General features: G+C 39.2%; 1 protein-coding gene across 3 annotated transcripts in view; it reads left to right on the top strand.

The window, feature by feature from the left end:
• The first annotated feature begins 76 nt into the window (after positions 1-76).
• Positions 77-10,816, top strand: part of TLCD4 (TLC domain containing 4) — a 42,558-nt gene continuing 31,818 nt past the window's right edge. For 2 of the 3 annotated variants that reach the window (XM_005498754.3, XM_065071115.1), the window contains exons 1-4: positions 77-214; positions 7,807-7,989; positions 8,455-8,581; positions 9,711-9,886. The gene's annotated coding sequence lies outside the window, so the exon portion shown is untranslated. The remainder of the gene's footprint in view (positions 215-7,806; positions 7,990-8,454; positions 8,582-9,710; positions 9,887-10,816) is intronic. The other variant, XM_065071118.1, reaches the window with a different exon arrangement.

The raw sequence follows: 10,816 nt of genomic DNA, 5'->3' as shown, positions 1-10,816 counted from the left end.
GGAGCGTTCCCGTGGGGACCGGGGCCGGGCGGGGAACGGGCCGGTGCGGTCAGTGCTGCTGCGGGGCCTGTCCCCTGTCCCTGTGCTGCACGGGCTGCAGCGAGACCTGACCGCTCTAAAACCCAGAGACGCACTGGAGCAGTCCTGCGGCCCCCGGGCCCGTACAGATTCCTGCAGGAACCCGCAAGCGCACACAGGCATGAGCGCTAGCCAGGTATGCTTGTGTACATGGAGCTATTATTTTACATAGCCGACAATAATGCGTAAAATGAAGCATATTAATATTTCGCGGCCTCTCATAACTCTTGTTTTCATTCGTTTTAATACTCTAGGTTTTTATTTCAGCGAGAAGTGTGGAACACCAGATCAGCACTCTTTTCACCTCTGTCAGCATCTGGTCTTTGTTGGGGAGGTTGTGATGATTCAGCCACGGGACTAATCTCAGATGAGATGTGTGTTTGCTGGAAAGAGAATGACACCACATTTTATGATCAGGAAACAGTACCTTTTGTTTGTTGTTGTCCTTAAATTATGTGGCGGGGACAAGACCTTCCTCTTGGCCTATGAGTCAGGATCAATGAATTCTAGAACTTTTTGGAGTGACTTGTCAAGCGTAGGAAACACAACAGCAGTGCACTTACACCTCAAGTGCACAAACACAATAGATCTAACACATTGTGATTCTGTGTCTGTCTGCCATGGTTTCTCTGGCTGTTTTTCTTCCTTTTGCTTATTCTGAACAAGTTGGACTTTTTGTATCCCTGCCAGCCTTGGAAGCTGAATATTTCTTTCTGATTTTTAACAAAAACTTGTGCCAGGCATGGATTACAGTGATTATTACATAACTTACAAGTAAAAGATATACTTTTCAGCTACCCTTTGCCATTTTAGGATCTGAAGTAAAGTGAATCTTGTTGATTTGTGTCTCAGTTCTACAGATTATGTTTTGGGTTTCTTTGCATCAGTGCAACATGTAATTTTGCACTTGTTTTAAGAAGAGACTATTAAAAAGAATGACCATGGTAAGGTCTTCCACCCAAATGAGTAACCTCACAAAAAAAATCCTCACTGCTTAATCATTGTTGACATTCGGAAACAACAAGGTTTACATTAATAGTTCTGTTGACGATGCATGAATTTCAAAAATTCATTCTGCTTTCAACTTAATTAGCTACCTAAACCTAATAATTAGGGACAATAGAGATGAAAATCTCTAAATTACAGAAGAAAAAGGAAGAATGCACCATGGTCCTTTTTCAAAAAATAAACTATGTTAAAACAAGACAGTAAGTTCTATAGGCTATTTAAATACTAATTTTGTCTATGGTGATCTTTCTCCCATTTCACCTTCTTCAGTGAAAATAATACCATTGATGTAGAATGTATCCCAGGTTGCCACAGGGGGTGTAGCTAGCAATCTGTTTATTTTAAGGAATTTTTCTCAAGGCTTTTTTATATCGTTCCTTTGCCTTTTTTTTTTTTAAACCCACCGTAAGAAGTGTAAAAGAACCACTTTTTTTATTGGGCATTTTATTCAGAGAAACAATCCTGGAGTCAGTAGCTGAGAGTGATGTAAAAAACTTCAATGTATTTTCTGCTTTTCATGTTATTTCTTCAGTATGTACGTACTTCCCCTTCTTGTACCCAATTCTTCTGTAAGGCTGTTTGGTGAAATTAATGAGAAACTGACCTAAAACCAGCAAAGTTGGAAGGGTGGGGATTTTTTTTTTGCTAGGCAGGTTGTTTGAAAACAAGAGGAAAAAATAAGAGCGATGCATACAGAGAAATACTTGTTCTTTGGACTAGGAAACTGAGGATCTGACAGTTCTTTGGAAGCAGAGCAAAGAGTCTGACTTTTAAGGAGTCTAAAAAGCTAAACAGTGAGTTTGCCTCAAAGTCCTATAACAAATGCTTTCTTACTCATTGGGAATTCTGCTTGAATAAGGAATATAGCTTTCTAGTAGTTTCCACAGCAGATTGCGAGGCTTGAGGGAAGAGTCAGAGTTTGGTGAGACTGTTAAAATAACTATTTAAAGGCTGAAACAACAGCCTGCAACCTAGTTGCTGTAAAGTTTTGCAGATTTTTTTCCCTTTGTGAAAATTGAGTAGAGCCTGTGAAGATCCCATTTGCAGTACAACACTGCTAATTATGTCTTTTCTCAGTAGGACATGGGTGTATTTGTGGTTTTTCATCAGGTAACTCCCTGTTCTGGACCAGGGTGACTTCAGTCCAAGAACTGTAAGAGTCATGGAACAAGCAGGTTGCTGTCATTCAGCTGCCTTGCGTGCTTGGTGATTGATTCCCATCTGCCAAGTGCCTTGAGAATATTCTGAGCACTAGACATGCATGTGAAAGTTAATATGAAAAATCAGTAACTCTCCCAAAGTATAGCGCACCATGGTCACATTAGCTAAATAGGACAAAGCAGGTGAAGTATAGGACTTCTGCTGGGAAGGCAATGGCTAGTGCTGTTCTCCAGTTTGTAAAATCGATAATACTGCCAAGTAAATGTGTAATGTGTTTGAGGAAGAAGCAGTGCACTTGCCCTGAAAAGTCACTTTTCAGAAAGTGATGCAGATGCTGTAATTACAAGGGCTGCCTCTGGTACCTTTGCTACTGATGCAGAAAGTTGGCTTTGAATTTCTGTACTGAAGAAAAAATAATCCATGCTCATTCTAAATAATTAACCACTGTTGTCCAAAAGAAAACTCTGAAACTCTTGAATAGGAAAAACCAGGGGTTTGTAAGATGGTATGGTACTTTTTCCATTTATTGCTTGTGAGACAATGTTCCAATGAAAAGCCTGCTGCTGTCCTTTCTGTATACGAATATTCTCTGCGAAAGCTTACTAGTACATCTGGTGCATGTCTCCTTTGAAAGTTACACTGGTGAGGACTAAATTGCATTGAGGAAAGCTTGCTGTCTTTGTAGTTTCGGTTTATTTTGACTCCAATAGGAAAGGCTGCAATTGGAATACAAACAAAAGTTTTGTTGTTTTTTTCCCTGAAGTAAAATGTGGGCAGCTTTGGCTATCAGATGATCATTCACTTCCTGACATTCCACTTTTAAGTGACCTAACTGCAACTGTTAGAGGGTCTTTCCATGGAGCTGCCATACACCTTATATTCAGGACCTCTTAACTGGCATTTTAAAATTTGTCTTTTTCTTCTAATTGTTAATTCTAAATGTAGACCGATGAATGAGAGTGATTGTACTGTTGTTTTCTTAAAAGAGGTCATTTTGCCTTGGTTTGGTGTAGAGTGCAGCTCCACAAACAGTTGCATCAGCACAGCTGGGGTAAACTAGCAAAATAGTAGGAGGCACTGGGTGAGGAAGAGGGCAGGAACCTCTTAGTCAGGCTTCGCTACTGGAAAAGTCGTAATGTGGAACCATTTGTCATGTTAAACCTCAGTCACGTATTGAATGTAACTAAGTACCCTTCTTATTTTCTGCAAGATAATTTCCTAAGAGGCATGATCTGGAAAACAAGGCATGCTGTATAACTAAACTTGGTTTTCTGCAGAAAACAAATAATTATTTTTATGTGCTTCCAGTGTTCTTAGAAACATTAAGTGCAGTGATACGATGTTATTTGATTAGAGAAAACCTGAAGACTTCTGACTGATTCTTCCTTAATGTTAGAAATGCAAGCAGCCTCTGGAAGACTCTAGAACAGTAACATCACCATAAATGTTGTAAAAAGTTCTGCTGTTGGGAAATAATGGGATTTTTTAATTAAATCAGTGCACTAGACCATTGGGGACACGATGAAGCAGGCAGCTGATAAATGTGTAAGCTACTGGCTGATCTCACTTGATGGCAGAATTAGGATGTTATCAGAGCCAGTCTGTGGCAAAATTTGTCCCTTTTAGCAGCAGTTACTTTCAATTACTTTGGACTAAGTGCAGTTTTACTTTCTTGCAAGTCATTACAATTATAGGAATGCAATCTTAGAAGTCCTGATTTGTATCTGTAATCAATAACATCTGTAATATTTATGTTAACATTACAGTTAGTGCTGTGCTTCCTGCTATAGCGGTGCTTCTCGTATATATTTAAGATAGCTCGTTTGTTTAGATACAAAGATACAATATTTGCAAACACTTAAACGCTGCTTGTCCTAAACAGCCAAAAAGCTGGAACCAAATCCCTAAATAATGAGATTCATTATCTGTCAAAATGGGGTTATTTCTCCGATTCACGTTTTCCATTTGTTACACTTGAGTTTCCAGCAGTGTGCTGTGGTGTCCCACTCTGCCATCACTGACAGAGCAAAGCGGGTGTGAGTTTACACCAACTCAGTAACTAAGGTATCCTTCCCTCCCGCTACTTCAAGGTTTTGCTCTTTCTGGCAGTGGCGAGTTCTCTGTGTGTTGTTTTTGGAAGTAGGGGACGAGGGAGTAGGTTGTTTTTAGAAATTTGTCTGGGTCTAAATACCACGTAGGAACTTAGAATCAAAGTAGTAATTTGTGGGGAGAATGTTTTTGTGCAGCAGGCATGAGCCACGCTGCCAGGAGCTGTTTCTCTGACCCACTGCGCGGGACGGTGGCTGGAGAGCCGGAGCCTGTAGCTTTGGTGACACGAGGTCTGGCTGCCATCTGGGCGCTTTGCGAGTGTGACTTTATGAAGCAAGAATGTTTGTAGTAGACAGCACCAAAATGACATATTGCACCTTGCTCTAATTACTGGGTAGCTTGTTTAGGGAGCAGTTGCTGTAACATAATGTAAACTAATGTTCTTCTAGCTATTAAAAAAGCCGGGAGAAAGAGACTATTGTTTCACATCTTAAAAGTACTGAGTCCTTGAGGTCACTGGGTGCCTTGGGCCACAGCCTGTAAAAATAAGGCCTTTTTTAAAAACACTTCTAAAAATAGATTTAAAGTCTGGTATTACCCTCCTGGAAATACATCTCCAAATCTGTTTATAATGTAAAAAGAAATTTGCAGGGTGCTTGGCAGTTAGCATGTGGGGTGCTCTGTATATTCACTGCTGCTTTAGACTGGGGTTTTCCTGAGCTTTCTGTGGGTCTGTAAGGAGGATGAGGAGCAATGCACATATGTTTAGCCTTTCCTGGATTCCTGCTGTCAGAAAACTGGCCATTGCTTGTGCAGGGAGAGAGCCTGGTCTCATCTGTCAGCTTGTGTCAGAGCAGACCTCTTCCTCTCCCGGGCTGAAAACAGGTAGCTGGGGGTTGCTGCTGCCGTTGCACATCGTCTTGATTTCAGTCCCCAGCCCACAGCATTCTTAGAGGGACCCTCAGCCTCCCACGCTCTCTCTGTCCTCTCCTGATGAGCATACAAGATGCATCAGAACTGATACCCTCCACTGTACAGACAGGTTCCTGAGCCAAAAGGACGTTTTTTGAGCTGTTTAGGTTTCTAAAGGTCTAGCATTGAATTAATGACATTGCTGGAGTTGGAAAGAACTGGCCATATTTAAAAAGATGATGTGTTCTGGTTTTGCTCTACATGGTCTTTTCCTTTTCCTCCTGTCTTTATGCAGTTGTATTTAAAAATATGTCATTTATTGACTGTTGTTTTGGGGATGCTGCCAGGTATGGCTGTAGGTTTGGGGATTTGTCCAAATCCTATTAAAGTCAATTGAATGTAATGGCTCCAGTAGCTCTTAATGGAGATACATTGAATTCTTTGTAGAGTTTGCAAGGGCTGGCCAAGTTATCTCAGCATTTGAATTTCTGTACATTTGTGTATAATTCTTGCAAGACAAAATATTAAGATTTTGAAATCTGAAATTCCTTCTATTGCTTCTGTTTAGTTAAAAATATGTAAGATGTCAAGCACAGTAAACTATGTCAACAAAAAGCTGTCACAGAAGTCCAGCTATAGCAAATATAACTCACCCTCTGCACCACATTTTAACAGTTTTTAAATATGTGATAACACAAAACTATTTCATCATCAACAGGTAATGTGTAACACTGTTTCTTCTATGCTTGACAGTACAGGAACAGAATGCCCTTGCCTATATTACAGATTAAATGGATGTTAGGAAATTATATGCCATTTGCATTAGTAATTGTGAATTTAATGCATTGTTAAAGTGTCAAAAGAGTTGGTTGGTTCCTGTTGTGGATTAAACACTGATAACAAGACAATTGCTTAGAGTTAAGTTATGATATTAATTATTTAGCTGACTGATAGTTAATGTATTAGTGAAAAAAAAAGCTATGCATGTGGAAACACTTGTGAGTTTCCATGGTGGCTTCTGATTTACTAATACTGACCAAAGACAAAGAAATAATAGAAATAATTTCCGAATAGGGAATCTTGCGAGGGATTTAATATTCTTTTTAGAACACTTTGAAGACAAACTATGTTGTCTTTTTAAATGTACATTTGTGTTTGAAGACTGGTACAATTGTAAATACAAGCAATTCATAAGTAGATAATAGTCAAGCCAAGAGCTTGCATAAGCCTCAATGTTATTAAAAAAATCTGATTGAGAAACTGTTTGTAAGGTAAACTGCAACTACCTTTATACACACAAAGGAAAAAAGGCTGTTCAAAGTGAAATAGGAGTTACTGCCTTGGACTTGTTACCTTCACCTTTTGTTGTGTATTTTTGTAGTTAAGAATCAGATCATGAGAAACCTTGATTCTTGTAACTTCCACAGTGGTGATGGGGCAGATGAAGTACCATGTTCTCATCCAGATTTTTTTTTTATTGTTACAACATGCAGGAATTCCTTGAGACAGGCACTATGCAAAAGTCAGGCGAAAAGGACTACCCCCGTTTCAAGGAGATTTAATGAAATATGTGGGGTTTTTTAAGCAAGATTAATTAGACAGGGCACAGAGCATGACATGCTCCAGCACCTGGCTTCATGTGGTTTCTCCCTAAGATAACCTGATGTATAAGAGTTTGTTCAGTGCCCAGATGGCCTGTGTACATGAGCTGGATCAAATTTGCTGGATTCTGAACATCACGGGCTTGCTGCACGGTGTGTCTGGCACCTCCGGTGGGTGAGAGATGTGCGGTCCAACGCTCAGTGTATGCACGTGGCATACAGCCTGTCCAGAGTACACACACGGCACTGGACTGGAACGCCTTGCTCTGCCTATGGGCAGGTGCTGCTGCCCAAGACACCTGGGATCTGAAAGTTCCCGCTTTCAGTGTGGAGATTCCTGTTTCCCTTGGGACATAATTTCCACATAGAAAAAGAGGACATCGCAGAGGAACGCCAGGGGTGTAATACTCATTATTCAGCAAATCAAATGAACAGGTGCTGAAATGTTGGCTCTTTAAGCAGTCCCAGATGAATTATTACAGCAAACTGTGTATGTGTACAACAAAAGAAGAGTAAATGTGCAACACTGGAACAAAATCCCAACAAAGCAAGATGAGGTAATTAGTGTATATTACAATGCAATTTTCCTGCAACTCATTCAGTTACACAATATATTTGGTGCAATTCACGAAGAGACTTTTCAAAGCTGTTTATAATGTTTGCATGATACATTTTTGTGGTGAAACTCTTCCACCTTAGCATTTTTTTCATATGTATCACATATAGAATTAGGATTATTTTTGTATTTTTCTTTATTCTTAATGGTCTTTGGGTTTTAGAATTTTTTTTTTTTCTAATATTTGTAGATACTTCAGTAAGTCAATCAGACTGAGTGTTGCTCATCAGCACAAAATGTATATGGTGTTGAGTAGTGTCATTGGAGCAGGAAACCTAAAAAAACTCCTCACTTGACCTGAAAGGCAAACTTTAATTCTGTGGTTTAGCAGTGATGTATTTAAATGTACTGTTTCTTCTCTTTTTGTATCTTTCTTACCAGGACTGCTGTCTTAGATCTTAGGTTTGGAAGTTGCAGTACAGAGCATCATCTCCTTCATATGACTAGAATTGCACAGAGGCACAGAAATCTGCTTGTATGAAATAACATGCAGATCAAGGCTTCAGAAAGGGGGAAAATTGCTAGGCCTCCTGATATCAATGGAAACTAAGAATTAAACTCTAGGTAAGAAGCTAGAATAGTGTCAATACAAAATTTGCAAATAATTATAATATTAACAAGTAGTACTGCTAGAAGCAGGGTCCTTGCTAGAAGACATTATTAGCAATAAAATAAAAATGAATAGTACATTCTGGAGCTCCTAAACTGACAAAACCAGGACATAAAGTCTGTTTCCTTTTGAAATGATGTATTACACCATGTTAATATCTATCCCAAAATATTAAGTTAAAAAACATAATACTTTAGAGATATCAATTTAAAAATCATGTTATCTGAAAAATATATGATTATTACAAGCATTATTGAGTATTCTATTGAGAACTGTGTGAAAAACAATTATTTTTTTGCCTTATTCAAGTTTTTTTAAAATGAATTTCAACTGCATTTAGACATACGCAATGTGAGTGTGCACCAGGTTTCATTGTTTCCTTCCACTGACAAGTAATTTTCCTTCCTTGTTTCCTCAAGGCTTTCACTGATCAACAAAGGATGGAAAAGGCACTAAAAATGATAAACAAATTTTTGCAAAATCTTAAAAATTGACAGACACTCAGAGGAAACTATATTGTCTGAAGAAACTACTTAACCTTTTCAGGTGAATACATCTGCCATTAAAATATCTTAATAAACCATTCTTTGCACACTGTGGTGCGTGCCGCAAGAGGCATAGTTAAATGCCATGCAGCTGCTACAGCATGCGCCAAAGTTTAGACTGATCTAAGCGAGGCTTAGAGCTATCTTTAGCATACAGATGAGTGATACTATCCCAAGCATGTGCTCTGCCTTTTTACCTGATGTGCTGCTCCTGAAAATCTGATGCTTTCATGTGAAACAAAATACCTAGTATCAACAAGCACTGTTTTCTTCTCTACTTGAATTATGCTGATTTTAATTAACAGTCTGACTATTTTAAAAAGCATTGCTTTCTGCCCGTTTGCATGTTGAATTGTTGGGAAATTATTTGTTTGTTTTTAGCACTGCTTGGCACCAATTTCATGCTTTTCAATTGTATGCCTTTGCAAAGTACATCTTCTTTCATTTTCTGCTATTCTGAGATCATCAAATTCTAGTCACTACCCCACTCTACAGTGCTCTTGTTGCTAAGAGCCTCGACTCGCACAAGGCAAAAGGAAATATGTGCATGTGAAGAAAAGAATCTGGTATTATTTCAGGCTTCCTCCTGCTGTTTCTGGTGTGCTCCAGCTTGGAGATTAGGGAACAGAGAAGTCATGTTAATCTCGGAGCTCTCTGGTTTAAGCCTTTGGGAATGGAACGCTTTCTAGAGCCTGAGTTTGCTGATCTCAAAGATGCACCCAGGTGCAGCTTTGTCTGCTAAAGAGCCAAGGACACATTTAACAAAGCTGCAGTACTGCCTCCATTATAGTCCTTTGTGTGGCCACACTGGAGGACAGAAAATGCATGGAGGAATGAGATGTGGACAATGAAAGAAACCAGGGGAAAATGACTGTGGGGAGAAAGAAAATAAAGTGACAGAAAAGGAAAAGGTGATAAGAAAACAGAGGATAACATGGCCGGGGTGGGGGGAGGAAAGAGGAGACGGAATGACCTGGAAACCAAAAAACGGGATGGCATTCCTGTGAGTTCTGTGGATCATATTCAACATGTCTGTCTTAATGCAGTTTGATGTTTTGTCATAATGCTGACATAGTGCGTCGGTGTAGTGGTTTGTAATGCAGCATAACTCACAGTGTGCTGTTTTACAGGTCCTCAGTAACTTCTGGATGGCCACAATCAGGGCAATAATACCAATAAAGAGGGTAATGCGGCAAGTGAGGTGTAACTAGATGAAAGAGACAGTGTGTGATGAGAGAGAAATGGAGAAGACAAGACAGAAAAACTGAAAGAAAACTGAAGAAGGGAGGCCAAGATACAGGAGGAGGTTAGTGACCAGGCAGCTTTCTAGAAACAACCCTTTGCTCCGTTGCTGAGTATCATGTACTACTGGCAGAAATGCTTTTTTGCATGGGGGGAGAGGGGCTCGGAAAGCTAAACTAACCTATCTAAGATGAAAAAGAGACGGTGTGTTTGAAGGAAGTAAAATAAAGTGCAGGAAAATGTAGGTATTGTTTAGTACACTGCTACCTAAAAATGTGCCAGGATATGTTAGTGACCTGTGCTGGAAAGGTAAGACTCACATTCTGTAATTCTCAGTAAGTACAACACAATATGCATCAACACACAAAACGTGTCTGCTGCTTGGAAAATGAAGATAACACACAGATTCAGTCTGTTTCTTTCTATTCAAATTTTTTTGGGGAGGGAGGATTTTTATAAATGGAATATTTTTTCTTTCTTTTTTTCATTTTCGATTGACCATTTTTCCTGCTATTTTTCAGTTTTTTTTAGCTAGAAATGAATCCAGACCCTTTCTTTTCAGTGTCCTCTTTTCAGTCTTGGGCTCTCTGAATTTAACAGTGCACTATTAGCTGCATACAGTTACTGCAATTGGACTCCATGGGTGGCCCGAGCAATTTTCAGACAATGGAGCTGGTTCTTTTCTCACTCACACCAGTGTAACTCGTTGGCTTCAGTGGAGTTACTCTTGATTCACAGTGTTGTGAAAGGAGAATTGTGCTTGTTCTTTCATATGTTCTTTCATCTCTGTGATATTTTTGCTTACATGTATAATTGATTTTCTGGGAATATCTCCTTCTTCAGATAGGTAAACCTACGAACTTCCGAAGATGGAAAGAAATCTAAGCATTTTTTAGGTCACTGAGTTCAATTCACTGCTGCTAGAACACCATGTTATATAATTTCTTTCATAAACCAATCAGGCTTTAAACATTCATTAAGACTATTCTTATTA

This window comes from Columba livia, chromosome 8, assembly GCF_036013475.1.
Source record: "Columba livia isolate bColLiv1 breed racing homer chromosome 8, bColLiv1.pat.W.v2, whole genome shotgun sequence".
In the NCBI taxonomy this organism is placed as follows: domain Eukaryota; kingdom Metazoa; phylum Chordata; class Aves; order Columbiformes; family Columbidae; genus Columba; species Columba livia.
The sequence above is the reverse complement of the archived record's forward strand: the minus strand, read 5'-3'. Positions and strand labels throughout refer to the sequence as shown.